Raw genomic sequence first — 6,543 nt, forward strand, 5'->3', positions numbered from 1 at the left:
TGTGTCAACTTAGATGGCAAAAACAAGACCTTGTCATGGTCCTAGATTTTTTAAGATTGCTGGATTTCATTGTAAACAGCAAGAGATAACAACCAGCTAATTAGCTTGCACTCTGCACTTTAAACCACAGGCCTATATTAATGTTTAATGAGTCTCCACATCTACCATTGGTTTAAAAAATCCCCAACAACAGTGTACTTTATGTGACATACATGACTGACATAATTAAGAGCTATATTCTCATTTCCTTTTATCCCAGTGAACGCAGGACAGCAGGGTCTTAGGAATAGCATTCCATTATGTTCACAATATTGTGTGTTAGATTGAGAAGCACTGATTGTTATAAGGCCTCCCAAATTGCTTCATGGGATTTGAACCCAGATTTCTGTTCAGCACTGTATCTGAAACACCACAATTATTGTTTCCTCCAAGAGGGAGGAAGCCGTCCTAGGGTAACTATCTCTTATCTCCTGAAGTTGTTTGATTATCATATCCTCTGAGTTTTGGCCACACAGACTGGGGCTGCTGGGAATGCAGCCCAGCAACATCTGAAGGAACACTGATTCTACACGCCTGTCCTACCTAATGCACCTGGACAGGCCACAACAGGAAGATAAGCAGGTGTCTGAAGGAATAAGTCATGGAAGGGATTAGTTTTACTTCGTACCAGGCACTAAAGCAGGGTTTCCCAAATCTGGGTCTCCAGCTGTTTTTGGACTACAGTTCCCTTCATCCCTGACCAGTGGTCCTGCTGGATAGGGACGATGGGAGCTGTAGTCCAAAAACAGCTGGACCCAAGTTTGGAAAACCCTTCACTAGAGGCACTGAGAAGCAGCAGGAATCCCTCACACTTCTTCTATATGTCTCCAGAGCCCAGCACAAAGTGACATAGTTCCACCCCTAAATTCTCTACATATGCCAGAGGACTTGTAGGTGAGGACGAATTGGTGGTGACCAGATATAATTGCTAACTCCAAAGCCCAGACAATATTTATTGGTCTTGGAAAACAGTGCAAAGTCAGCATGATGTAGTGGTTGGAGTGTCAGATTATGGCTCTCCTCCCACCATCCACCTCCAGCAACTGGTGTTGCTCCCTCTGATTGTATACAGCCATTGGGACTAGTAGCCATTGCTAGCTTTACCTTCTGTAAATATGAGTAATCCCCTTTTAAAGTTGAAGCAGTTTCATTTTCTAGAAATGTTGCATCAAGGTTCCTTTTTTTACAAACACACCACCAAATATTCCAACCAACCGAGAAGAGAAAAGAAGATTAAATGCTGACTATAAAGTAGGACTGCCACTGAAAATGATTTATTTACTTGACCGGCCAAGAGCTGAAGCTCTCCCCCTTAATTTGATGCCTGCTTCTATATTAGTTCATACTTTCTATCTCCCCAGAGAACCAGAGGCACACTTTGTTTCAGCCACAAGAATGTATTGTTGTTTTAAAACACTAGCTGTAGATGGCCCTTCAGCATAACAAGCGCCAAATATTTGAGCCAGAACCCCTCCAAGATGGTAGCCCAGATGCAATGAACTATGCAGAAAGGAAGCTTTCAGATGTTCAGGATACCTATTCTACATGAGCTTGTTTGCCAAGGAACACCTGCCATTCTGCTAAGGGCTCTTGTGTGTTGCAGAGGATTCAGGATAGTGTTTAAGCCTGCACACTCAGTTCACATAGACTGCTGTGGCCAGGCCTGTTCAATCAGCAAATTGTTCAGCTGTGACCTTGACAAGAACTCCACAGAAAACAATGTGGCAAAGCAGCACCATGGAGAGCTCCAAGTGAGCCACCTGCTTCAACAGAGTCTCTAAGGTCACATCCACACAACACATTTAAAGCACACACAAATCCTAGGAATGGTAGTGTGTTAAGGGTGCTGGAAATTCTAGCTCTGTAAGGGGTAGACTACAGTTCTCAGGATTCTTTGGGAGAAACCAAGTTCTTTAAATATGTGGAGTGAATATGATCCATCCTATGGATACTCAGCTTTCTGGGTATCATCTACAGTGGTGCCTCTACTTACGAACGCAATCTGTTTCGGGCTGCTGTTTGCACCCTGAAAAGCCCGTAAGTAGAGCGCCGCCACTGCGCATGTGCAACAGAGCACTTCTGCACATGCGCAAAGTGTGCAGATTGTTTCTGCGCGTGCAGCGAACCCAGAAGTAAACCTGAAAACCGCGTTCGTAACCTGAAAAGCCGCAACGCGAAGCAAATGTAACACGAGATATGACTATATTTAAAAAGCAAGTATCTAGCCTAGGACTAGAAAAAGTCCTGCATCAGCTAACTGCATCAGCTCCAATACTAGTATTGGACATAGATGGGAGCCTGTGGCAGTCCAGATGTTGGCAGTCCAGCTTACATCAGCCCCAGCCAGCATAGCCAGCTGTCAAGGATGATGGGAGTTGTAGCATCGGCAGGGCTGCAAGTTCCCCATCCCCCCATCCCCCCATCCCGTGTCTGTTTCCCCTCTCCAGCTGTTTATAATCATTCCATTCCCACTGAGCATGCTCAGTTGTTATTGGCTGTTTAGGGGTCTTCACGGCTTAGGGGCTGGTGTCTGCCTCTTGTGCATGAGTGGTACCATTATAGATGTGGAAGGATCAGAGAACTGAGTTTGCTATCAGCGGAAGAGAAGTGTGGGAGGAAACGAGGGAGAAGTGGCTTCAGTATCACTCTGCTAATATATTGTAATAAGAATGCTACCTTGCAGTGTCAACTGAGGAAGTAACCTGTTTCAGTAGTCTTTTGTTTAGCTCACAGCTTGAGCATGTTTCTCAATAGGCCCTGATGTTTTGGCAGGTACTGTCAGCCAAGACCCACCTACCTGCAGTGCGGGAGCTTAAATGAGTGGTGTATCAGTTTTTATGTGTGTCTTTGAGTGTGGGAGAAAAAGAAAGCAGTATAGCAACATGTAATGTATCTAGAGAGACAGGTCTGATTTTTGCAGTTGACATGCAGGCAGTCATGAAATTTGGGGCATGTTATTAGCTGTGGGATAACTGACACTGCTTCACAGATTAATGTTGTCTGCATGAGTGCTGTCTCCTGCAACAGGATTGTGAATTGTGTTTTCGTAAATAAATGGATATCGGAAAAGGTACTGTTAAATCTCCAGTGAAGACCAAAAAGGAAAATTCACAGTGCAATCCTATGCATGTTTATTCAGAAGTAAATCCCACTATGCTCTGCGTGAGTTACTCTTGGGGAGGTATCGAGCCATAACACTATAACAATGTCCCTGAAGTAGGGAGCACTATATATATATATATATATATATATATATATATATATATATATATATATGATTTAAAATGAGTGTGTCTCCATTACAAAGAAATGAAAATGCTCAAACCCTTTTACGTTCTCTTATTTCAAGCACACACTATATGCTGCTGCAAACTTCTTTAAATTGCTTCAGCCCTGTTGTATATCTAGGCACTCAGCCCATTCATGACTTAGAACAAATACTAAAGGATATTGAATGTGACACTGTTCTTAGCCTGGCAAGCTGAGCTCACCATGCCTAAGGCAGCTGGCCAGAACAAGCCAGTCTGTGTAATTATGGATGAAACAAGTCTTTTGCCATCTCTTCTTTCTTCTCACACAGCATGCTTAACCACTATTAAGGCATCTGTCTTTCTTACCACCCTCGCTCAGAAATGGGGAAATGTTATTCAGTTGGTAGAGACTGCTTTCTTGTCTTCTGCCATGTCTTGTGAACATACCTTCCCAGATTTGATAATAGGTAAGTCTCCTTGAAGGAAACTGACTATAAATAGGATTCCTTGATGCTGTCTAATCTTCTTACAGGCGGTTTTCACTTGTTCATTCATTCTGTCTTTGTTCACTGGGTGGAGTAAAATTAGATTTTCAAGGAAACTAGCTAAGAAGGAAATAAACATTTGTTGGCGGATTGGTGCTGTCTGGGAATCACGATCATGAAGTATGCAGATGCCCCCGAATTGGACACTGCTGTAGTAGCTGACTGGACGAGCTATGAGCCTGTAAGACTCAAGTTCAAATGCAATTTCATCCTTGACCTCAGAAGTCTGCCTTAGCGGGAAGACAGATGCTAACTTATTTAGAAAAGTGGCACACGCAGAGAGCCACTTGTGAGGGGTTAAGCTCATATATATATTTGGAGCAGAAGCTGGGTAACTTAATGATGGCCCTACCATTAGGCAGAGTGGGCAGCTGCTTCAAGCAGCAAATATTGGGGGATGGGCAGAGTAAAGAGTAACAGTGAAGTGTTAGAAGGGTGACGTTTGACCTCCATCCCTTAAGCTAGCCTGCTGCGTTCAGGTGCAGTGGAGGACATTGTGAATTGCTAGTGTTAAAAGAGCCAGCTGCCAGCTTGGTTAGCTTCTGCACATGGAATTGGGAGTGGGGGTGGGGAGCACCCTGTCCTTCAACTTAGGCATCTGGCCTTGGTTAGGGATGGATGCATCAGCCGCCAATTTCACTTTCAGTTTCTCATTGATCCAGTCTTAAGTACAGTAGTACCTCGGGTTAAGTACTTAATTCGTTCCGGAGATCCGTTCTTAACCTGAAACTGTTCTTAACCTGAGGTACCACTTTAGCTGATGGGGCCTCCTGCTGCTGCCGCACTGCTGGAGCACGATTTCTGTTCTCATCCTGAGGCAAAGTTCTTAACCCAAGGTACTATTTCTGGGTTAGTGGAGTCTGCAACCTGAAGCGTATGTAACCTGAAGCGTATGTAACCCGAGGTACCACTGTACAGTTCACCATCTTTCCACATCAATTTTTTGATTCCCCCCAGCTGTTAAAAAGGGCATGCAACTATTTGTCAACATTATCAACTTGCATTTCACCGAATATATACAGTTTTGCAAGCTATTTTCCCCAATATAATGCACTTCTCTGTGTTAAATTTCATCAGTATATGCATTTTTATGCAAACTACCATCTAATACGCACACTTCTTTACACTTTTTTTTTTTGGTTAGGAGAACCATATCACAAAATTGGGATAAGTGTGACTATCAAGGATAGCTGTGTTTTACTTTGAGTCTTGTTTCAGGAGGTGTGAATTTCTTCCCCAGTTTTGAGTCATCTGGTATTGACTGGCATTGGAAATGTTACCAAGAAGTCTCTCTCCACCCTCAGAGTACTTCTGCATTATTATTTTTTAAAAAAACTTCCTTTTTTTTCTTAGTAAGGTGAAGGGTGAAGCAGTTCTTTTAAAAAAATGTATGGAAACACAGAGGGCAAGACTGATTGCTGAACTAGAAATCAATTCACTGACGTATGTATACCTGGCATTGAGGTTGTGAGCCTGGGAAGAAACTGGGTTCACATCATGACTGTGGGAACCTTTTCTGAGTTCTCTTCTGCCTTCCACTACTTAGGCATGCCACAGTTTCCCACTGTTCTTGTTCTAATAATGGTCACAACACTGAGAGGGTTCTGAGCGGGGAGGATTTCATGGCCAGATTTCAGGGTCTAGCAGAGCAGAGTTAGGTGAGAAAAGAAGAAGGAAATACAGGTTTCTACAGAGAGTCAAGGTCCAGATCCTGGTAAAGCAGTGCAAGGCTGAAATTCAGGATGTAGCTAGCATCTGTAGGGAGCTCAAGCTAGAAATTTAGGGGAGCAAGGTTTAATTGTTGTTTCAGCAACAGTCAACTGCAAACAGAGCCTTAAATGGAGTTGCAGTATCAGTGAGATATTCCTCTTCAGTTAAAGGAGTCTAGTTTGCTTATACAACTGTCAATTCCAAGGGGACAAGGAAGACCTCAGCTCCAACAGGCCTTCTGGGCTGGAGTTGTCAGCGAGAAGAGGGCACCGTGAGTGCTTAGGCAAAGAACTGCTGGCAAAATGATTTACTTTGGGAGCAGAGCTTCTAGGGCAGTGGGGATGTCTAGGGTCAACACTGAGGGTAATTTCCTCTCCCAGTCTCACGCTGCTTCTGTATTGAAATCGGGTCATTTTAAGAGAGATTTTCTGAAAGTTGTTTATGGGTAGAGAATATAATAATGTTGCTGACACCCATTGCAAGAGTTCTGCTTGCGGACATTTTCTTTTTGAAGTTATGTGCCTGCACTATCAAGCGCTCTGCTGAAAGTTATTCTGTTAATTGATTCAGCTGGGAATTAGGTGGGGATGGGAATAGTATGTAATAGCATTTCATACTGGCATCTTCTTTCAATGCTCAAAAATGAAGAAATGAAGGAAGAAATAACCACACGGTGTGACACATCATATGTGCAACTCTGGAACTTATTTGGCATGGTCTGACTGCCAGAGCACACTCACATAAGAGTTTCAGTGTAGAAATATAGGAAGCTGCCTTATTCTGAGTCAGACCATTGGTCCAACTACCTCAGTGCAGTCATACCTCGTTTTATTGCGCTTCACAGATATTGCTCCTTATGAGGACGTAGGTGCAGCTGCAAACAGCTCAGCCTCTTCAAGGGGAAGGAAACCCTCTGCCACTGCCATCCCTCTTCTGGCCAGGAGTGGAGCTGGCTAGGGCTGGAGCTGAGTATTTCCCCTCCTGCGCCTACAGCTGGG

Source organism: Podarcis raffonei, chromosome 5 (genome assembly GCF_027172205.1).
Source record: "Podarcis raffonei isolate rPodRaf1 chromosome 5, rPodRaf1.pri, whole genome shotgun sequence".
Classification (NCBI taxonomy): domain Eukaryota; kingdom Metazoa; phylum Chordata; class Lepidosauria; order Squamata; family Lacertidae; genus Podarcis; species Podarcis raffonei.